At 35.0% G+C, this 24,348-nt stretch overlaps 1 protein-coding gene across 3 annotated transcripts in view; it reads right to left on the bottom strand.

Moving 5' to 3' along the window:
• NEK7 (NIMA related kinase 7) overlaps nucleotides 1–24,348 on the bottom strand; it is a 165,356-nt gene that overhangs the window by 124,971 nt on the left and 16,037 nt on the right. The gene's annotated exons all lie outside the window — the stretch shown is intronic.

The following is a 24,348-nucleotide window of genomic DNA, read 5'->3' on the forward strand; positions in this document are numbered from 1 at the left end:
TAGTAGGCAAAGACCACACCAGTCAAAAACTTTTCTTTATTAGAAATGTTAACTGTCAAGAAACTAATGAAACTTCAATATTATACAGTAAATGACTAATAAAACAAATATAATTACATTACAGAAATTTATATTTCTACATAGCTTGAACACTAAAGTAGATACCATTTATATACTACTATGTGCCAAGTACCGGGCCAAGTACCTTATATACCTCATATAATTCTCATGATAATCTTCATGTATTAATTCACCAAACAAATACATCTGCCAGGACTTGTGTTAGATGCTAGAGATTTAGTGGTACACAAAAAGTCCAAGTCCCACCCCCAGTGGTTCTATTACTATACCCAAGAGAAAAGTGAGGCTTATTCAGGTTACCAGTGGCACTCATGGTCACTGTGGCAGACTCTGTAGACTGACCAACCCCACGTCCATTCCCAAACTCTCCCTTGCATGCCTCTACCTCAGACACTAAAAAGCTAATTACTCATCTGCCAGCCAGTCTTTCAGCTGGACTTAACCACATAACCTGGACTTGGCCAAAGACATAAGCAAAATTATCTTGTCCTGATAAAAGCTGCCTTTGCCCTTCCCTCCTTTCTCCCAGCCCACCATGTGGATATGATGCCTCAAGCTAAAGCAGCCAGGTTTTTTTATGAGAAAAAGTTCAAAGAATCACAGAGATTCCAGCCCTGGCATCGCTGAACATTACTATAATTACTGTCACTGAAAAAGATTTCTCATTATGTGAGAAAAATAAACCCCTTTGTAGTTTTGCCACTGTTATTACTTAAAGCTAAATCCATTCCTAACAGATACGTCACACAGCTAGCAAGTGGGGAACCAAGATTTAAACTTAAATCCAGCTCTCGACAAAGCATCAAACTGGGTAACTTTTCTATGAACATTTACTCCAAACTGTAAATAATACATTTTCCACAAATAAGTGCTTATTCCAAAGCCAGACAGATAATTTACAGAAACATCAAGAAGTCACCTGAGAACTCTATTCTTGTGCATCTTTTACTTGGTTGCTGCACTAAATAAGCTTGTGATAACCCTTTCCTGACTTAAATACAGCTTTGTAGACATTGGTCTATAAGCAATAATGCCCTTTGAGCTTCTCAGAAGCATTAAGCTTAGCTTTAGAATTAATAACATTAAACTTTCCAATTTTCCTAGAATATAGTAATGGATAAGAGTCTGACTCACTTTCAATTAATAAATTATTAACTTTATCTTAATCATCATACTAAGACTAAAATCTGCGAAGAAAAATGTCTTCTGGTAGCAGGAACAATAACAGAAGATATATTTATGGATAACCTTTTATTAAAAGAAATATCTCAGACCATTGGAAGAAAATTACTTATCTTCCTTAAATACAGATTAATGTCTTCTATTTATTAAATTATAATTAATATAAATCATAATACATTTAAAATAGTAGTGCATATTCGGGTTAAATTTCTTTTTGAGATGGAGTCTCACTCACCAAGGCTGGAGTGCAGTGGCGCAATCTCAGCTCACTGCAACTTCCGCCTCCTGGGTTCAAGCGATTCTCCTGCCTCAGCCTCCCAAGTAGCTGGGATTACAGATGTGCACCACCACACCTGGCTAATTTTTGTATTTTGTTGTAGTGGAGATGGGGTTTCACCATGTTGGCCAGGCTGGTCTCGAACACCTGACCTCAGGTGATCCGGCCACCTCGGCCTCCCAAAGTGCTGGGATCACAGGCATGAGCCACCACGCCTGGCCTATATTCAGGTTAAATTTCAAAGACAAATTAAAATTTGATTTAAAAAGTCAATATTTGCTCTCTATTTACATTAAACAGTTCAAGGCAATGGGGGATATATGGTTAAATGGGTATTTTCTAGAATCCTCTAGAATAAGCATCCATAATACATTCCTTTTAAATCATGTGTACATGACAAAACAGTATGTATACTCTTGTGGAGAGTCAAGGGTTGATTCCACAAATGCATTTAAAATGTTTCACCTGTGCTAGGCCCTAGGGGAAGGTGACAACTCCCTGTTTTTTTTTAGTCTACTGAAAGGTACTTACATGTCAGTTATTGTAAATATATGCCCAAGTGCCCTAGCAATTCAGAATTTTTTTAATAAAATAGAAATACAGATGGTGACAAGCCAGAAAAGCTTCCCACTAAACCTTCCCAAAAAAAACTCCTTTTGTCTTCCCCCTTCTTCCAGCTACTCTCCACTGTCAATATCAAATATCAATATCTTCGTCTCACACCAAAGTGGCTACTATTAAAAAGTCAAAAGGCTATTATTAAAAAGTCAAAAAATAACAGGTGCTGGCAAGGTTGTAGAGAAAAAGGAACACTTATACACTGTTGGTGGAAGTGTAATTAGTTCAACGACTGTGGAAAACAGTGTGGCGATTCTTCAAACCTAAAAACAAAAATACCATTCAACCCAGCAATCCCATTACTGGTTATATACCCAAAGGAATATAAATTGTTCTATCATAAAGACACATGCACCTGTATGTTCACCGCAGCACTATTCACAACAGCAAAGACACAGAATCAACCTAAATGGCCATTATTGGTAGACTGGATAAAGAAAATGTAGTAAATATACATCATGGAATACCATGCAGTCATAAAAAAGAAGGAGATTATGTCCTTTGTGGGAATATGGATGGAGTTGGAGGCCCTTGACCTTAGAAAACTGATTGAGGAACAGAAAACCAAATACCACTTGTTCTCCCCTGTAAGTGGGACCTAAATGATGAGAACACATGGACACATAGAGGGAAACAACAGACACATAGAGGGAAACAACAGACACTGGGGCCTATTGGAGGGTGAAGGGTGGGAGGAGGGAGAGAATCAGAAAAAATAACTAATGGGTACTAGGCTTAATACCCAGGTGACAAAATAATGTATACAACAACCCCCCATGAAACAAGTTTACCTATATAAGAAACCTACCATGTGCCCCGACCTTAAAAAAAAAAAAAGAAAGAAAAAGAAAATGCAAAAAGCTAGAAATTCCAGAAGACAAAAAAAATTAAATTTAACTTAAAAATAAAAAATAGAGTCTTCATCTCAAGTTCAACCTCTCTCCTAAACATCTCCAACCGGATTTCCAATAAAGTTCATAAAACTCAGTATCCAAAAGTGATTTTGTATTCTGAGACTTTGCTGAAGTTGCTTATCAGCTTAAGAAGCTTTTGGGCTGAGACTATGGGGTTTTCTAGATATAAAATCATGTCATCTGCAAACAAAGATAATTTGACTTCCTCTCTTCCTATTTGAATACCCTTTATTTCCTTCTCTTGCCTGATTGCCCTGGCCAGAACTTCCAATACTATGTTGAATAGGAATGGTGAGAGAGGGCTTCCTTGCCTTGTGCCAGTTTTCCAGGGGAATGCTTCAGCTTTTGCCCATTCAATATGATACTGGCTGTCATATATGGCTTTTTTGTCATATATGGATTTATCATATATGGCTCTTATTTTGAGGTATGTTCCTTCAATACCTAGTTGATTGAGAGTTTTTAACATGAAGGGATACTGAATTTTATCAAAGGCCTTTTCTGCATCTCTTAAGATAATCATTTAGTTCTGTTTATGTTATAGGTTACATTTATTGATTTGCATATGTTGAACCAATCTTGCATCCCAGGGATGAAGCCAACTTGATCATGGTGGATAAGCTTTTTGATATGCTGCTGTATTCGGTTTGCCAGTATTTCACTGAGGATTTTTGCATTGATGTTCATCGGGCATATTGGCCTGAAGTTTTCTTTTTTTGTTTTATTTATGCCAGGTTTTGGTATCAGGATGATGCTGGCCTCGTAAAATAAAGTTAGGGAAGAGTCCCTCCTTTTCAATTGTTTGGAATAGTTTCAGTAGAAATGGTACCAGCTCCTTTTTGTACCTCCCATAGATTTCAGCTGTATATCTTGTCTGGTCCTGGGCTTTTTTTGGTTAGTAGGCTATTTATATTACTGCCTCAATTTCAGAACTCGTTATTGGTCTATTTAGGGATTAACTGCTTCCTGGTTCAGTCTTGGGAGGGTGTGTGCATCCAGCAACTTACCCATTTCTTCTAGATTTTCTAGTTTATGTGCATAGAGGTGTTTACAGTATTCTCTGATGGTTGTTTGTATTTCTGTGGAGTCAGTGGTGATATTCCCCTTATTATTTCTGATTGTGTCTATTTGATTCTTCTGTTTTCTTCTTTATTAGTTTAGCTACCAGTCTATTTTATTAGTTTAAAAAAAAAAAAACCGCTCCTGGATTCATTGATTTTTTGAGGAGTTTTTCATGTCTCTGTCTTCTTCAGGTCTGCTCTGATCTTGGTTATTTCTTGTCTTCTGCTAGCTTTGGGGTTTGTTTGCTCTTGGTTATCTAGTTCTCTTAGTTGTGATGTTAGGTTGTCAATTTGAGATCTTTCTAGCTTTTTGATGTGGGCACTTATTGCTATAAATTTCATTCTTAACACTGCTTTAGCTGAGTCCCAGAGATTCTCACATGTTGTCTCTGTTCTCATTAGTTTCAAAGGACTTCTTTATTTCTGCCTTAATTTCATTATTTACCCAGGAGTCATTCAGGAGCAGACTGTTCAATTTCCATGTAGTTGTGGTTTTGAGTGTGTTTCTTAATCTTGAATTCTAATTTGACTAGACTGTGATCTAAGAGACTGTTTATTATGATTTCAGTTCTTTTGCATTTGCTGAGAAGTACTACACATCTTCCCCTCAAATTGCCTCCAACTATTTCCACTTCAGCTGGTAAATACCACCATCTACCTGGTCCCTACCAAAGAAACCTTGGAGTAATCTTTCATTCAACCCTATCTCACCCATATCTAATCAATTTCCACATCACACCAATAAATTAAAAAGCAAACAGCAGAAATAGAGAAAATAGAAAACAAAGACAGATTCAACAAAACCAAAAGCTGGTTCTTTAAAAAAAAATTAACAAAAATAGACAAATCTATGGTGAGACTGATCAATTAAAAAAAAAAGGGAGAAAGCAAAAATAAATTAAAAATTACAGAGCAGCATAACTACAAATCCAGCCAAATAAGAAATGTGGGGGGAAGAAAGGAAGAATGTAAAAAAAAAATTTTACATCAGTAAATCTGAAAACATAAGATAAAATGAACAACTTCCTGAAAAAAGTATGTATGTGTATTTGTACATATAAAAAATTAATTCTAAAATATGAAAAAAGGGGGCCAGAAATAGCCAAGAAATTTTTGAAAACTCTTACCAAGGTAAAGGGCCTTTCCTAAATAGAGATCCAAGCTTATTGAAAGGGCAATTGAAGCAGGAAAAGACAGGGAGAACACTGGAACTACTATGCAGGAAAAATTTTTTGAGACAAGTGGCATTACAAGCAAGTGGATGAAGTATAGACTATTCGATCAATGGTATCAGGATAGCTGGTTATCAATTATTTTGAATCAATAAATACATACACATGTACACACACAGAAACAAAGGATTACCACCTTGTACTATACAGAGCAGATTAAAGAACTAAATATGAAAAGCAGAACTTTACAACTTTTTGAAGAAAATACACAAGTATTTCTTCACAACATCTAGGTAAAGAAAAATACACTTCAGGACAAGTATTACAAACTATAAAAAAACGACTAACAAATTCAATTACATTAAAATTAGAAATATCTGTTCATCAAGAGAGGTAATTTAAAAAGTACAAAGAAAAGTCACAGATCAATAAAAAGAATATGTACAATGCATACAACTTAGAATTCATATCTAGGATTTATGAAAAAAATCAATACGCAAAAGTCAACCTAATTTTTTTAACTGGCAAAAGACATTAACAAGTAATTTCTAGAAGAGCGTATGAAAATATTGTCAATCTCATCACAAATCAGGGAGATGCAAATTAAACAACAGGATACCACTTCATACTTATCAGATGGGCTAAAAAAATTAAATTCTGTCAAAATAAAACAAGGATATGGGACAGCTGGAACTCACATATACTACAGGCAGAAATATTTGGAGGACAACATCCCTACAACCCACCAATTCTTCTCCTAGTATATACTCCAAAAAAACTCTAACATGTGCACAAAGACATACAAAAATGTTCAGAACAGCACAGTTTGTAATAGCCACATAGTGAAAAGAGCATTTCACTTCTGCCAGGACCCAGCGGGATTAAAGGCCTAGGACCCCTTGATGTGGTAGTTTCCCTGTTTGATCTACTGAGTTAGAAAAAAAATATTTTGTAAATTTAAGTGTTGATGTTACTACTTGTTTCAAAACACTCTAAAAAATATATAAATGATATGAATACCTCAAAGTATGAAATAAAAGCAAATGCACTAAACAAAGTACTATATAAAACTCATGACCACCTCTTTACTGTTTATCTAATAGGAAGCATAGCAAAATCCTTCTACTAGTCTAGAAAAGCCAAGATTCTAAGAAGATTATAACAAATTCCATTTGTTGGAAATAAAACAAAAAAAGTTATCATCCTTCTCTTCCAGGGCCACTCTCCTAATAACGGTAGAAATAAAAAAGAAACAAACCATTCCTAGGAAAAGTTACTAAATTTCTCAATTTGTAATTCCATTAACAATTACTTAATTACAGATACATTTGAATTTATAAGAATGCAAAAAAATGATCTAGGACCAGAATGAGTCACAGATTTTAAAATTCAGAGTTACAAGGGACTTGAGAGAGTATCCTCTAAATACACAGAGAAGCATGTCTTCTCTATAATATCTGATTCATTCTGTTCAATTTTATTTAGTAAAACTGTATTTTTACTACTCGGGAGGCTGAGGCAGGAGAATGGCGTGAACCCGGGAGGCGGAGCTTGCAGTGAGCCGAGATCGCGCCACTGCACTCCAGCCTGGGCGACAGAGCGAGACTCCGTCTCAAAAAAAAAAAAAAAAAAAAACTGTATTTTTATTCTAGAAGTCCATAAAACAGTATACTCTTAATAAATATTCATTTTATTAAAGCTTAAGTCATCCAAAAGCATTAAAGAAAAATACTGGCATAAAAATTCCACCTCTCTGCCAGTTTAGGTTGGTTTACTTGTTGTGTGAGAAAATATCAGGGGTATAGATTTAAGAAGATGGAGGCATGCTGAAATTTAGAGGAGTCTCTAAAAGTCTGTTGTTTGTTGCAACTGACTGAAAACTGACAACATGTTCCCAGATGAATGCTTTAATATGTACTAAATGGTAAGTTTTCACAGTGGATTTTGATGGCAACTCTGATAGTGTTAGGGAGATAAAATGGGGTAATTTTTATACATCTTCAAGAACAGAAAACTTAATGTTGCGGTAATATTTTCATTAAAATACTTCTGTTTCATGTGTTTCAAATAAAATGCAAGCATTTTTCAAAATAAAATTACTCAAAGTATAGGAAAGAATTATTCAAGATGTTGCATTCTTAACATTTGCCTATATGGCAATACAAATTAAATAATTAAGTAGCCACAAAATAATGACCTTCCTCTCTTTTTAAAAATATCATTGAAACCTGGAGATAAGTTTAACTTTTTAATCAATTAATACACAAATTCTTTATTCACATCCAACAGCTTCTTGTGATTAAATGCTGTTTTGATTCATAATGATTACAATTTATAGGTTTTTAAAGTTTATCACTTGAGCTTGGTAGCTATTCTGAGTTTAATACTAAAAATAAAGCAGCCCCAGAAGGAATGAATAAAATAACTTTAAGCTGTTTGTCCCAAAAGAACAAATACTTTGAAAACATATTCTAAAACATAAAATTTGCCTTCATCTTAAAAGCCCTTAACATTTATCCAAATGTTTAATGAGGCCTGTAAGTGGGTCATGACATATTTGTTCAACCCAGGCCGAAAATTTGTATACAAATTGTTTCTTAGAATTTTCAACCAAAAGTTATAAATACCAAAAGAAGGATTAATAATGGAAAGTCTGACCTAACACTAGCCTGACTACTATGATCTTCTACTTAGTAGTATCCTACTGCTTACTGTTCATACCACTCAGAGTTAGAACGAATCTTTAGTTCTTTTAACTCGAAAGATGCAAATAAATATGAACTTTTTCTCTCAATTGTGCTTTAAATATAACTTATCTAATTGTAAGATGTCAGTTCATACAACTAGGGACTTACGACATGAAAATTAAACAAAAATAACAACGTTTTAAAAAAATCCTTTCAAATAGCATTATTTTCCACTTTCTTTTCCTATATGACACTAATACCAGTAAAATCTTAATTCAGACTTATATTCAAAATACGTAACATGCCACACATAAACTGAACTAAATTTTAACACCAATGTATTTCCTAGGCAAACTGTTAACTTAGGATTTTGAAGTTTCAAGAGAGTAACAATTTTATTGAAATATTCAGATATGTAAATATTATCCATAACCTACAAATCATCACTTTCTACTCATTCAAGCGCACTTGATTTAGGATAGTAAAAGAAAACAGATGAGGTTCAATGCCTGGTTGCACAACTTTCACATATAATCTGCCATGTGCCACTTACCCTCTCTGAGCATCAGTTTTCTTTTCTGCAAAATGGAGATGATCAACTTTCCTGGCCTACTTCACCAAGTAGTCAGGATGACTTTGCGACATAAATTATACAAGTGTTTTATTAACTCTGAAAGCAGAACTCAAATATAGTATTACTATACTATTTCACGCACATTATTTGAAAAATACCTATTCTTATAATATTTTAGGTGTTTCATATTGATAATAATATATCAGGAGAGCCAAGTGTTTGCAGCACAGCCTCAAGAAGCAGACAAAACTACAAGGTCTAAGTATCTTCTGTCCCTGAGCCCTTTCTATGTAGCTAGTGGCATGGGTCAAAGTAACTACAGGGACTTCAGTACAACTGCTTACTCCCTGCCAATGGTGTCAGGCTTTCCTGCTAGCTGCTACAAAAAGTACTGAGCCCTTAGTTCTGGGGTCCTCAGCTGCCACACAACTCATGCAAGCATAACCACCATGAAGGGCCATCACTTCTCTCCACTGAACTTATAGGCAAGAAAACTGGTACTACTATGCTGATACTCCTGCTGTTTGCTGTGCTTTAAAAAACTGTCTTGCTTTCATCACTAAGTCTTATCTACTTTTATCACCTATGAAGTTGTGGTAAGCTAATCAGCTTACTTAGTCATTTCCTCTAAAACTGTGTTACCCCTTGCATTCTCTATGAAATCCAGGTTCTCACCTAAACAAAACAACAACAAAAAAAGGTAGAGCGAGCAGTGTGCTGAGATAGACAATGACTTTTTGGAAAGCCAAAAGGCAATGTCACTATGACTATTAAAACAAGGATTCCCTAAGCAAACACAGATGGGATCAGCACCCAAAAAACTGGTGCCAGAAATTGAGCTATGGGAGCCCTGAAGCAGGTAGCTGGTTGAAAGCAAAGCAGTCTGATTAAAGCCAGAAGTGCCTCTATAGAGCCAGATTCCTCCATGGAAATCAATCCCCCTCTACTAGAGGAACTAAGAAGCTGAGTGGCAACCTTAGAATAAATTACTCCTTCATTGCCTCCATTACATAACCTTGTACCTTTGTACCCTAATTTGCTATCCTTTAAAGATAAAGGGACCAGAGATGCAGCCAAAGTCTTTCTACCCACGGGGAAGACTTCAGGAAGAAAGGTCAAGGTGGGCAATCCAAACTTGTATGGTTCTTTTAGATACTGACACTAACGAGAGCTGGCAGCCTACAGTGGATTCTCACCAACTGAATTCAGTTGTTGTCCCTGTTGCTCTGGGTGTTCCAGACATTGTGACCATGACTGAATCAACTGCACAAACTAATGACACCTGGTATGCCATCTTGGATATTGCTACTGTCTCTTTCTCAATCCCTTGGGTACCAGAAAATTAAGATCAGTTTATCTCCAGGTTCCAAAACAGATTTACTGAGCAGCCACGGGAGTATCTGAATTCTCCTGCTGTTTGCATCAATGCTGAGATGTGGAACAAGTCTTTCTCCCTTGGCAATGGCTTTGGAAGAGATGCTGACTCACACGAGGGCCCAGGGGTGGTTCATTAATCCTGATGAGATATAGGGACTAGCCATCGGAGTCAAATTCTCAGGAGCAATGCTGACTGCCCTGAGACAATAAAGGAAAAATTACTTACCCTGCAGCCCCCACCTACCAAAAGGGAAGCCTGGCACATAATTGGACTGTTTAGATATTGAAGACAACATGTGCCTCATCTAGGCTAAACTACCCAGAGGACATGCAGGCTTCTCATTCCACATAGGAGTGCAAGTACTTTTCCCTGACAGTGGAATTCATGCCATAGAGCAAATGGTCAGAAATCTATCCTTAACTTTAGTTACCACAGTCAATGGGGCTGCGCAAACTCTGGAAAATCAGCAGGTCAGCTTAAAACTCCTTTGCACAAGTCATAATGTATAACATACTGGCCTAAACTACATGCTGGCTGACCAAGATATGTATGAATTAATACCACTGCTCAGATGGAACAATCCATACTTCCCATAAGGAAGGGAGCTAAATGATTATCTGAAATAATATCTAATGGTACTGTCTGGGACTTTACTTAATTTGTTGAGTCCAGAATCCTAGGGTACATGGTTGAGGTGAATACTGCAGGTTGGCCTCATTCTGTTGATAATTGTCCTCATCAAGGGTTGTATGAGATAAACTGGATGAATTTTTCCTCAGCACCTGACAGCATATCTAATCTGAATTGCTGATGGGGTGGTATACTCATATGAAAATTTGAGTTCAAACAAGAATGTGTATGGGCAAAGGTTGGACTGTCGGGAAAGACTGTCTGTCATGGGGCCCACACATCCTTGTACATCCTTACCAAGTATGCCAAACAACAAATGCACCAGCCATCCTATATCTTTGAGCTACTTCTGTAGCTAGTTATGTAGGCAATCCAGTAGGTCAAAGAACTGCAAAGTAGGTCTCAGCATTCCTTGCCAGCCTGTATGATAACTGGCAAATAACAATACAAAACAAAACAAAAACTTGCTCTTTTGCTCTTTACACAATATCCTGGCCTTTGAAACTTTTAAAGGAAATTCTAAAGGTAAAGGGAAGTTTAATAAATCTAAATATTTAATGGTTTCAATATTATAGTTTGCCATACATCACATACAACCGATATGCCTTAACATCACTTGAATTCATTGCTAAACAGAAAATAAGTAAGCAGAAATATTTCAGTAGCTAAAGAAATAATTTCAAATGCATCCTTTCACAAGTAAAAATAATTTATGTTGATCATTTTACTGTTCTAAACATATTTGCCATAAGTTAAGTAATATGACCATTAGAAAGGTGATCTGCTAACATAAATCTTCCAGCGAGTTAAGGGCTGCAGCATAGCTCCTTCGAGATAAGATTATCTTCTAGATCCAAGACTATGTGTATGAGTTTTAGCAAAAAAAGATGATTTATAGATTTTCATTTTCACTTTTAATATTTCAGAACGTGCCTACTGGTACAGCCTGATGAAACTGAAATAAAAATGACAACTAATCTGGAAGACAACCAGCAACCAATCACCAATCAAACTGAACAAATAATGCCTTCTCTGCCCCATTTCCTCTTCTGTCAATTTTAATAAAATCATAGTTCTCAGTACTCCTTGCCATCCTGGTACTCAGCACTCCTTGCCCCAATTTTAATAAAATCGAGAGAAGAGAAAATGGGGCAGAGAGGACATTCCAGGCAGCACTACCTATAGATGGGAGGTACTGTTTGGTCCTCACACTCATTATAAAGCTTACATTTCATGGATGGTCAGAGGTGGCTGGGCAACTTTCAATATGTCAAAATAAGGTGTTTCTTACAAATTTCTAATTTTTAAAATATTAGAACACTGTAACTTAAATTAGATATCTAGTTCTACAAGTCAGAGTAAGACTTTCATAGATCTACCAATAAAGCTCTACTGAGGCATTTTTAGACATGAGATAATTCACTTGCTCCCTGCTAGAGGAATATAAAGTTAAAAATATATATATATATTTCTTACGCAATTTCACAAATTTGGACAACACACAAAAGAAGACGCCAATCATTGAAAACACTTCTTTAAAAACGCAAATATCTGCCAGAAAATCTGGCTTATCTCAACTGATGGACACTATTTATGAAGAACAAAGTTCAAACACAGAATCACTAAGCAAAAAGCCTCTCTTCTGACCAAAAAAAAAATAGAGAGCATGGACTACTATGTAAAAGAAGTGCCTCAGAAAGGAAAAGCAGATATCTATAATAATGTGTCAGGTGTCTATATTCGATGCTTGCTTGTATACTAAAAACAACAGTAAGACACTGTTTTTACTGTAAGTTTTCCTAGTACCTTTCAAAACTGTCTTGCCACAAGACTCCCAAAATCACCACTATCTTTCTATTTTGGTTAAAAATATTTTGTTGGGGATCCCAAGGGAAGAAAATGACTTGAAGCCAGAAGTGCAACAGCAGCCTGGGCAACATAGCGAGACCTTGTCTCTACTAACTAACTAACTAACTAACTAAATAAATAAATAAATTTCAATTAGCCAGGCATAGTGGTGTGCAACTTTGGTCCCAGCTACTTGGGAGGCCGAAGCAAGAGGACCACTTTAGCCCTGGAGTTCGAAGCTGCAGTGAGTCATGATGGCACCACTGCACTCCAGCCTGGGCAACACAGCAAGATCCCATCTTAAAAATATATATATTGTGATTTCATTAATGGAAGTAAGGGTAATCTTGCTGTTACTGTTGTTGCCGTGGTTGTTGCATTGTGTGCATGTGTGTTTTGATGTTGGTAAACATGCCTTAAACACAAATCAATTTCATTTAAGAATTATTAAATCAAACATCAGTCATAAATCCCCTAGATCTTTGAATGATCTAGAAAAATGAAACAGTTATATGAATATGTAAGCAGTTTGACTATTTAAAATTAAAAATATATTCTACATTTTCCAACAATAGCCATGTAAAATTTGTCTGTCAAACAGATTGACAGGAAGTTAAGCTAATCAACTGAAGAGATAATATTTAGAACTGTAAATCTACCCCTTCAAGAAAAATCGCACTGAGTCATAAACCAATTGTTATAAAGGATTCTTGTGTCTGAATAGGTGAAACATTCCATACATTTATTTATAATGTGTTTGTCATTTGTGAAAATTGCTCAGTGAATAAAGTCAAATCCTTGCATACCATGAGGGTAGCTAATATGGTGTGAAAAATTACTATTTTCACACTATACAGTAGTAATAACAAAACATTCTTCAAAAATTCTAAAATCTGGCATGTACAAATCTCATTATAAAATCATTTTAAAGAAAGCTGTTGTTAAGTAAACATCCAACTATTAAATGGACCAGATACCACCAACATACATAATGTTCAAGTAAGCCCAGGGTAGGCACCTACATTCCAAGATATCCACTTACAATATTTGTTAGGATAAAACGGAATAAAGGAAAGAAAAAAATTGTTTTTACATTTTCTTCACCTGTTTCTTGAACCACTTCAGAATTATGAATGACATTAGACCATTAAAAATGTCTCCTTGAGTCACATGCTATATTTATCACCACTGTGTTTCCAGTGCTCAGAACACCATAGGCACACAGCAGGCACACAAATATTTGCTGAATGAATGAAAATATAATGCCTGCTTAACCCTGTTTCATCTTGATAAACTTAAAAAACATTGGTAAAAAGCTGCCTCTAAATGCTAATTTAGAGTCCAAAAAAAAAAAGCAGCAGAAATTTGAACATTTGTTGTATCAACTGACTAACACACATGTTTAGGACATTATTAACTAAAATGTTTATTTACTATAAGTCAGAAACATTTCAAAGTATAATATTTAGAGGGTCAGCATGCATAATACTCAATTGGCTGCAATTAAATCATCCTAGGATACCTCCTTCATTGTATCTTTCACTGTATCATTCTTTTTTAAAAAACATTTCTGATGATTCTTCACAATCTTTACAATAAATTCCTTAGCCTGGAATTACAGGCCCCTATCTATTCAACGGAAATTTACTAAACTCCTTCTTTGAACCAGGCAGGTACTCAGAATGGTTCCATTAAAGAGCTCATGGCCTAGTGAAGTAGTAGTATTCCGAAACATCTTCCAGAGACATCACCACATGAAAAATCAAGAAAAATCTGAAGTTTCAGGCTACCAATGTAACCTCTAAAGACGGGTTTTCCAGATGGGAGTTATAGGGTTGATTTTTCATTTCACAAATACCACCATTTTGGCAGCTATAAAGAGAATGAATCAGAACCTCATGCCCCACTTATTTCTGCCAAACTGGCCCATTTTTGAGTTTCAGAAATCCTATTATAATTTCACCTACCACAATGGCCTCCTCTCAAAGCCAAGCACAAATCCCTATGCTTCCATGAGGTCTCATTCAAACCAAAGGAGACATCCCCTTCCTGTAGAAGGCCTATACTATGGTATACTCTTGTGGCACTAAGGGCCTTTCTTATATTGTTAATGACTACTATCAATCGGGATTATAAAGTCCATAACAACAAAGTCTGTAGTAGATTCCTCTGAATCTCCCATTATATCCAACACAGTTTTTTTTCCCACAATAAGCCTTCTCAGAGTACAACAAATAACTGTAATCAGTTGTACTATATTTTACTGAGCCATTAAAGTATGTAAAAATTATAAGTAGATGGTTAGCATGTAATAAAACAAAGAACAAAGAGTTTGAAAGTAACAGTTTCTAAAATCCGGAATACAGAACTAATGTTTCCAAAAAATAATTCCAAAATCCCTGCATTTTTTTCCAGATTAATTACTTTTAATACATGTAGAAATCAATGGCCACAGGCCTGGCAGCAAGAATACAAACCAGAAAACCAACCCCAGGTTGTGAACCATAATCATGGTTTTGGGCTGTAACAGGAAAGCTCTATCTCTCTCTCTCTCACATGCGCACACACATACACACACTTTTATTCACATCCATTCTCCCTCTCTCCAGTTCAAGGCCTAAGAGATTAAAACACCCTTGTCCATTTGGACACAGAAGCCAAAATAGGTCGACCTACTTAATATTTAATATATGATCTAAATGAAAGAGACAAATCAAGAATGGTGAAAACATTATTAATGTATGTGCAAGAACACCTTTCTAACTGAAAGCTGACCATCATTATCCACATCTCTAATTCTTCTTGGATTTACCATCTTGAAGTAAAAAATATTCATTACAGCCAACTATTGAGAAGTTGATTATTCTGATGCCCTGCTATTCACTTCTACCTGTTGCCTACCTTTTTTATTATTTCACTCTTTATTTCCATCAACAGAGGTAAACCTGAAAATATCTACCCATATTTGAACATATCAAGTATATAAAGCCATTTTAAAATTATATATATATCACTTTTTTCTATTAAAACAAGAAAAAACAGAATCCTAACAAATGAAATCATTTCATTAACTGACAAAGTTTAATGAAGTCTCTCCTTCAATTCAACCACTTACCCTCACATGTCATTTTTAAAGAAATGATTTGCTTTACTCTGTCAAATGTTAACAAAACACATTTTAAATTGGGTTCATAGATTAGTCCATCATCCAGTGAAATTTTTCAAATAATCATTTCTTCAGTAATGGCACTACATGAAATCTAAAAGTCATACAACATTACAAGTTTAGAAGTTTATATTTTTGTTGTTGTTTACTTCAGTAATCTTATCATTGTTATTGAGGAGATTCTCACAAACATAAATAACATGGGGGGAAAAGCACTGGAATATGATACAGAGGATAAAAGTCTTAACCCACTTTACCAATAACTTTCTGTGTAATTTGTAATCAATCTCTGAGTCTTAGTTACTTCAAATACTAAGTGAAGGTGTTAGATTCCATGATAGATACCCAGTCTCAAAAGTTCACTCAATTCTAACGTCTTGTGAAATAAATAATCAAGTCATGCTGTATACGTTGACAGTTTACTGACAGGAACTTTGGGATGCTATGCATTAGTTACCTCCCAGAGCAGAGCCTCACTAGTAATGCATGATTAACTCCCAAGACACCCTTACTGAAGAATCTTCATGGAAGAGGGCACTATTGAAAAGAAGTCAATGATCAATTAATTTGAAATCAAAAATACCAAGAAGTTTTTATCTGCTTAGAGTTACATGTCAAGTATATGGTTGACCTAACAAAAAAAACTAAGATAATGCTTAGTTTGCTGGATTTGTTGTTGCTGTTTTTCTGAACTATTTAAAGATGATGCTATGGTCTAAGAGTCCAATTTATAATTAGTTATCTCATCAAAGTAGCATGGTGATTATCATGTGTTTAAAGTTAATAGGAAAACTATAGAAAATGGGTGACCTTCTTGGTTTGATAACTTGTCCTATTTTGACCTTTTCCATATAGATATCTCTCTTACACTAGAAAATAAGTCAATCATATTATGAATGTATATTCAAGGCATCATTTTATAAAGCATTTTATAGACAGTTTTTCCTATTAGAAATCAACATTAAAAAATGTGTGAGCTATAAGCCCATTACTTATTCACACTTTTATTTTTAGTAAATGACTATATGAACATAATTTATTTAATAAGGCTGTGAATTTGTTTTCTCAAAGTAAAAATTAAATGTCCTCTTACTGAAAATACTCCATGTGTGTTCTCATTGCAATTCTTCCACAAGCAAAAGCAACACATCATTGGACTACCTCCCTAAAAGATTATGATAATTATCAAAAATTAGTACAAGGTCAAAATTATCAGCAAGAAAATGCTGTACCCAAAGGGGGAAAATGTGTTAAATAACAACAACAAAAATTATGAATTCTAGCCCTGTCTCTATCACCACCAAGCAAATGCAAGCTTCTCAATGCCCTTCCTATACCATCTGTCAAGTGAGGAAAAGCCTGCCCATTCCTCAAGCAAACTGTTACAAAGGAAAGAAACCTCATCCAAACCTCTTCTCTCATATTTTCATCTAGCTATACAGTTAAAACAACAGGTCTCAGCACACATCCTGAATAAATTACTTTAGAATAAGGAATAAAATGTTAGTAACAATAATGATTCTAAATTATGATACTTCGTTATTGATTAATTTTCTCTATGATGCAAAGGCTTTTAAATATTAGTACAAACTGAATGCTTACTTTTAACTGGAAGCACCCCCCCACCAAAAAAAAAAAGGGAGGTGTAGAAATCATGATTCTCTCTGGCCGTGATTTTTAAGGTTTCTAAATTTTATGTTTATATGTACTCTTCTAGCAAAATGAGCATCAATATGCTTTACTGACATTTTACATTTATCATTTTGTACTTTTCAAAAAGTTTCCACAGATATCTTCTCAAAACATCACAATGGAGTGAGTGGGAAATAATTTCCAGATTACAGACAAGAAGTTACACAACTTAACCAAAATTACACAAGGAGAAAGCAAAGAAACTCAGGTTTCCTGACTCCTATAAATCAGGTTTAAGTTCAGTCTACTTTGTGTGTTTACACACACGCCTGCACACATACACACACATACACACACACACACACATACACACACACACACATACACACACACACTCCTGTGTAACTGTAGCTTCTTCCTGGCAACAGGAAGACTGCAGAAATCTGCATACGAACAAAATTTTCTTAAACTCTGTAAAGCCACAATTGAAGGATAGGGTTTCACAGACTATAAAGGCAGTCCTCAAGACCACAGAAAGACTGTTTAGCCCAAAATCCAACCACATCCTGGAGAGTCTGTCCCAGCCTCAGGTCCTAAAGTCCCTTGATTTTCCTACATGAACACTTCTATTCTGTTGGAGCCATCCTCATGCATCTTGCTCTACACCAAAAATAATCCTTTTTTTAGAGTATTATACCACCTTACTGTTCAAGAATCTGTATGAATTCTCTGTCACTTAACTGTTCGACCAAATTTAAATTCATCTTAAGAATTCAGGGCTTACTGGATAAAAAAATAAAGCAAACATAAAGGCCCATAATGAAGAATGTCTATTTAAGTTTTGAAAAGCCATGTATGTTCTACATTTTTAAAAAATGTTTTACACACACAACACACAAATTTCCTAAAATCCACTGTAACTTGAAAACTACATGAGGATAGGTTTCCAAATAATGTTTTCATTTAAGAAATCACTATAGTATATAGAATGCCTAAAAATGCAAGGCCTTATATATATTAGAATTGGCAACAGAAAATGTAAAGATTAATATATTTCCTATACTCAATGAGTTTAAATTATAGCAGTTGAGAAGAAATAAGGACAAACATATGAAATTACAGTATGTTTTTATATTGACCATATCCCATATCAAATGACAGTCTCAATTTTCTAAGAGGCTTTTCCTTAAAAAAAAAAAGGGGGGGTATCAAATGATATCAAATGCTTTTCTGTTCTACTAAGCTTATCTCACAAATTTTCTTACTGAACCAAATGAGATAATGAATCAAATAGCTAGATCTCTCCCATTATATTATCTTTATATGCTCAGATAAACCTTTATCGGTCATGACTGATGACTCTTTAACTGTACCATTAGTTTTAATTTTATTGAAGCTTTGTGTATCTACAACCATAAGTGCTCTTCAAACTCTGCTCTTTAAAACACTAGAATTCCAGGAGTTGTTAATCTGTATTCCATGACAACAACAACAACAACAAAAAAAAAATGGCAGGGAGAGGGTCCATGAACAAATAAATCTGTAAAATACTGGGCAAAATAAAGTCAAGTTGGTTTCTTAGCTATAAGACTTCTCAGGGATCCAATTACACTAAAGTGCACTGTAAACCCCAAAAGAGTACCCAATGCAGATTTTTCCAAACTTGTCTAGCCACAAAATTCTCCTACAGAATTTCTATTATCTTGGAAAAGTCTAGTAATCTGTTGAACACAGTCTGGTCAATATTTGACCAACATATCATCCTTTGGGCCAAATTTTTGCAGGCTTTGATATTAATATAGTAACTCAAGAGCATGAACTGAAAGATTCCTATTCATTTCGATTTAAAAGTAAAAAATGTTAAAAACAGGACTGTAAGTCTAAGTGGGAAGGCAGCTCATATTACTTTAATTCTTCCATAGTCATTAGTCTATTAGTTATTAGGGCTTGAGTCGATTTATAAAGTTGTTCTTTCTCTTATTTAGTGGTTTTCTTCATTAAACTCTACTTTAAAATTTATATTGCTACTCCTCTGTGTTTTCTGATGTATTTTCCTTATAAATCTTGGCTACCTTTTTATTTTTAACCTTTCTAGGTTGATTCGTTCTAAGAATATCTTTTGAAAGCAGCACATAGTTGAGGATCTCTCTTTAATCTGAGTCCTTCTTTTAAAGGGAAATTTAATATACTGTACACAAATTGTTTTGTTGACACTTGTCTTTTATATTCTTAATTCTTATGTTTCTGTGCTTTGTTTTTCATCTCTTGCCACATGGACGATGTTTGCTTGGTTGATTTTGTCTAGCCATTTAGAAAACAAACATATATCTTTTCTTATCTTAATTCCACTAATGGTGATTCCAAGTTATTTAAAGGCCTCCTTTAACCAGACTTTTGTTCATTATCAAAGTAAAACTGAAATCCTTCTTCTGGCACACAACCCGAGGTTAGCTGAGGAATTGATCATGCCATCACTCTTCCCTTTCCCCCAACACTTCATTCCCAGTTCTCAGATTATAAGTTTTATAACCATACCCTTTTTAAGTTATTCTGACATTTTGTACTATTTCCCATCTTGCAAAACAAGTATTTAGTCTTGCTTCTACATTTAAAAAAAGCATTTCAATGCTTTTTCTCAATGATTTTGTATAAACATGTCCCTTTCCCAAACTCTTAATAGTACATTTTCAAATAATTTTTGAAGAGCTCATATGTGATACATTTTCTCTGAACGTTGAAAATAAAAAAAAAAATTCTATTGCCATCATACATGAACAATAATTTGGCTGTGTATGCCCTTTTTTAGCCACAATCCTCTGCTTTGATTTTGTTAGGTCTCTGAAGTAATTGTTCCATTACTTCTGGCATTTTGTGATACTGAAGAGAACACTTTGATCCCTTCCAATTCTTGGCTGAAGAACAGTAATTTACTTTAATCAATTATTGGTTCAGAACTGTGTGTTTACCTACTACTACTTAATATAGTACTTGCTTGAAGTAAATCAAGCTAGCAATGTGAATCACTACATAAAGAGCATAATAAGGAAATTATTTTATCTACTTTTATCGTTTCTACACAAAATGTGTCTTTTGCTCTGTGATCAATAAACAAGTCTGCTGATTCTCTTGTTTAAGTTTCCTTTAATGGTAAGTCCCTTGGTTATTTAAATCAATAATCACACATTTTCAGCTGGACATAACCTGCCTCCTACATACTGATGATTTATAAACCTGTAGTTCCAGAATCTCATTTCCAATTCTATTGCATCTTTCTGCCTAATATCCTAAACCTAACATGTCTAAAATCTTGAACACTCTAAACTGTTTCTACTCTGTATTTCCTTTCTTAGTGAATGGCATTTTCATCCAGTCACCCCCTACATTGTTATCCGTCATCCCCTATGGTCCCTAGGTCATATCAGAAACTTTTACTCCCTTACCTCTACATAAGTCCTCAACTCCTACTAATTCTGCCTCACAAACATCATCACTCTGTTTATCCCAGACCCTCATGATCCTTGCTACTATTAAAACCTACTAACTGCTCTTCCTGATGTTAGTAATGAAATTCTTATTCTACATACCCATTATATATATATATGATAAATTTAAGATGAAAATCTATGTCATAAGCCTGCTTAAAACTCTTCAATGAATAAAACATAATCTCCTCAACCTCACTCCTTACTTGCCAGCTACTTTCCCCCACATAAGTACCATACTCTGGCCTTAATGTGAACCACTTATACTTCCTCCAAATGCCAAGTTATTTAATACCTATGCGCCTCTGACACAGACAATGGCATCATACTGAAATACTCAACCCAGCTAGTCAGCCTGGTCAACCTTGCTTGGTACTCAGGTAGCCTTTTTAAAAATACCTATTTTAAGCATTTGTCTCATGTATTTAAATGAATCAGTTGTCTGTCCACCTTAGGCCCTACCCATTACCTATATATTAGCAACTACTACTCAAGGGCTGACCTATTTGCTCTTCATTTTTATACCTTCAGCACACATGAAGATCCAATAAATATTTGTTGAATAACTAAACACAGTTAGAAAACAAAACAAGAGATTAAAAGACTACAGGTCTAACCATCAGGAAACCTTAGTTTAAATTCACATGAGCACCTGCTTTCGATTAAAGACAACATATCCGCCCTGTGTCTCAGTTCCCTCCCCTCTAAAGGAAGGTTCATAATGAGTACATAGCATGAGAAGACAGAGCAAGGTCTCACATCATTATCTCTGAAACAACAAATCAAATCAGGGCACTTTCTACTGTAAAAGAATGGCTGGAAGAACAGTTCTCAAGAGTTTTAAGCAGCACACAAATGCAAGATAGTATTATTTCTTCTGCTTATCTTTACAGAAGAGTTTCCCTACAAGCATGTGAAAGACAAATGATACTTATTCGGCCCTTTTAAAGTATGTCCAAAAAGCTTTTGATAGACTTTGTATTTGTTTAGGTTAACTGTGGACACAGAATGCTATTACAAATTCCCCTCATGTTTTTATATGTCATTCAGTTAGTCACATAGCAACAACTAAAGTCTGGCAAAAGCACATGCTCACTAAGCTAATCATTCAGCTGTAATACTAGAAAAATCATGACAACCAAACTGACATAAAGAGCTAAGATAAATAGCTTGGCCCCATCTTCAAAACCAGATTTAAAAAACATTCTACTGAATTCCTTGTACTAAATAATTCATAGTATGAATTTTATCATAACGAAGTTGATAAGACCTTATGGAATACAGGCTAGTACTTGGAAATACTTTCATTAGTATGAATTATTTATGGTAAGGTCATTTGTTTTTAAAAGCCTTTGGTCTGTAACAAGTACTCAATAACAGAAAAATCACACACAAAAAATGAAAAACACATTTAAATAAAAGAAAAATTTAATGGAATTTTCAAAATTAACACATGGTTTTACATTTAATCCTTATAGAAAGACTTATCAACTGCTCATATTTATTCATTTAACAAATATTTTTTGCATACCTACTCTATTACAGACACTGTTCTATGCATTGATTATTCCTGAACTTTCAAAATCCTCTCTTCTTTACATACTACAGTTTACAATAAACCATAAAGTAGTTTTAAAAGCTTTCCTATCAGGCATGGTACGGTGCCTCATGCCTGTAATCCTAGAACTTTGGGAAGCCACGGTGGGAGGCTCACTTGAGTCTCAGAGTTTGAGACCAGCCTAAACAACACAATGAGACCCCCATCTCTACAAAAAATTAAAATATTAGCCCAGTAAGGTGGTTCACACCTGTGGTCCTAGCTACTTGGTCAGTAAGGTGGGAGGATCACTTGAGCCCAGGAGGTTGAGGCTGCAGTGAGCCATGATCCTGCCACAATGCTCCAGCCTGGGTGACAGAGCAAGACCCTGTCCCCCAAAAAAAAACAACAAAAAAAAAACAATGCTTTCCTATCCATTATTCCTCTTGATGCTGCTAAAAACTGGACAAGGAAACTGAGGCCCTGATCTCAGTGGTAAAGCAATGACTGACTCTAGCTCAGGTCTTCTGATGTCCTCTGCAATGAACTTTTTCACTAACCCCCACTTAGGCCCTGACTGCATTCTTAGGACCTGAGTTAGTCACAACAAGAGTCTATTTAATGTATAATTAGGTTAGTAGGACACAATCGATGTTTAGCAACAGAAATTTAGTCTGTTACTTTACTTCTTGGAAAACTCACTGCCTTCCTCCCCCTCCTACCCACCTCCCCACGTACACAAGAAATGAAGCATAACACTTGTACCTTTGAGATTTTTTTTTTTTTTTACCAAGCATAAACGTCAATGCAAATTAAGATTTCAAAAACGTAAAATTAAGAAAGGAAGGAAAAAAGGAAGTATATAAAAGCCACTGCCTCATAAATATAAAACTATCCTTGTACTTAATAACAAGATGTTTCAATGTACTTACAAGGTAAATCAAAGTTATATTTTACGTTTTAAAATTTACCTCTGGGAAACTAAATTTAATTGGTTATATATTTTTATATCTCAGAACTGAACTATGCTTTGAATGGATGGTGCAAAGTTAACCTAGGCAGCTGCTAAGCAAGCTTTCTCACCAAACTCTGCCAAATTATTTCAATTCTGACCTGCACTATCTTGCAATTTCTCTCTTGCTCTTTTGAGCACAGACTATAAAATCATGCCAAACTCTGTGTGAATGTCTTTTAACATACATAAACATATACTAGAAACAAATGTACTTTCTCTGGCACACTTACATGTAAAACTATGACTTTATGGAAATACTATCCAAAGAATAAGAAAAATTAAAAGTAGGAATAACGTAATGTTATGCTGATAAAGCTATCTACGATGTTCTATAAAAAAACTTTAATTATAAAGTTTTGTATATAAAAAATATGACCAAATAAATGAAAATCTAATTAATACTGACTATAGGCTTTCAAAATGAAATTATATAATTGACAGCAGTTAAATTTTGTTTTCAGAAACCTTCTGAATCTGTGAAAATCCATATTCCAACTAAAGAATGCTAAAGTGTCATAAAGATGGTCTATACTAAGAGGCTTTAAAAACAGATTTATTAAGAATGGAAATGATATTATTTTATGTTGACAAGAAAAATACCTCACATATTATACTTAAGTCAGGCAGCAAATAACAAGTTAAATTTTACTTTCCTCCAGTATTCATTGGGCATTTATTTACCTTTCAAAAAAGCTGTCCTTTTTTTTTTTTTTCTTAAAGACAGAGTCTCACTTTGACTCCCAGGCCAGAGTATAGTGGCACAATCATAGCTCACTATAACCTCAAACTCCTTTGCTCAAGCAATCCTCCCAGCTCAGCCTCCCAAGAAGCTGGGACTACAGGCACATACCATGACACCTAGCTAATTTTTTAATTTTTTGTAGAGACAGGGTCTCCCTATGTTGCTCATGCTTGTCTTGAACTCCCAGTCTCAAGCAATCCTCCCACTTCGGCCTCCCAAAGTGGTAGAATTATAGACATGAGCCACCACATCCGAAAAACTGCACTTTTAAGTGGGAAAGAATGGACAAGGCCCCCAACACACCTTCTTTAGACAGACTCCTCTGCTGCTACATATCAGTCTCTCTACTGAT

The sequence above is a fragment of the Pan paniscus genome, chromosome 1 (assembly GCF_029289425.2).
Source record: "Pan paniscus chromosome 1, NHGRI_mPanPan1-v2.0_pri, whole genome shotgun sequence".
NCBI lineage: Eukaryota > Metazoa > Chordata > Mammalia > Primates > Hominidae > Pan > Pan paniscus.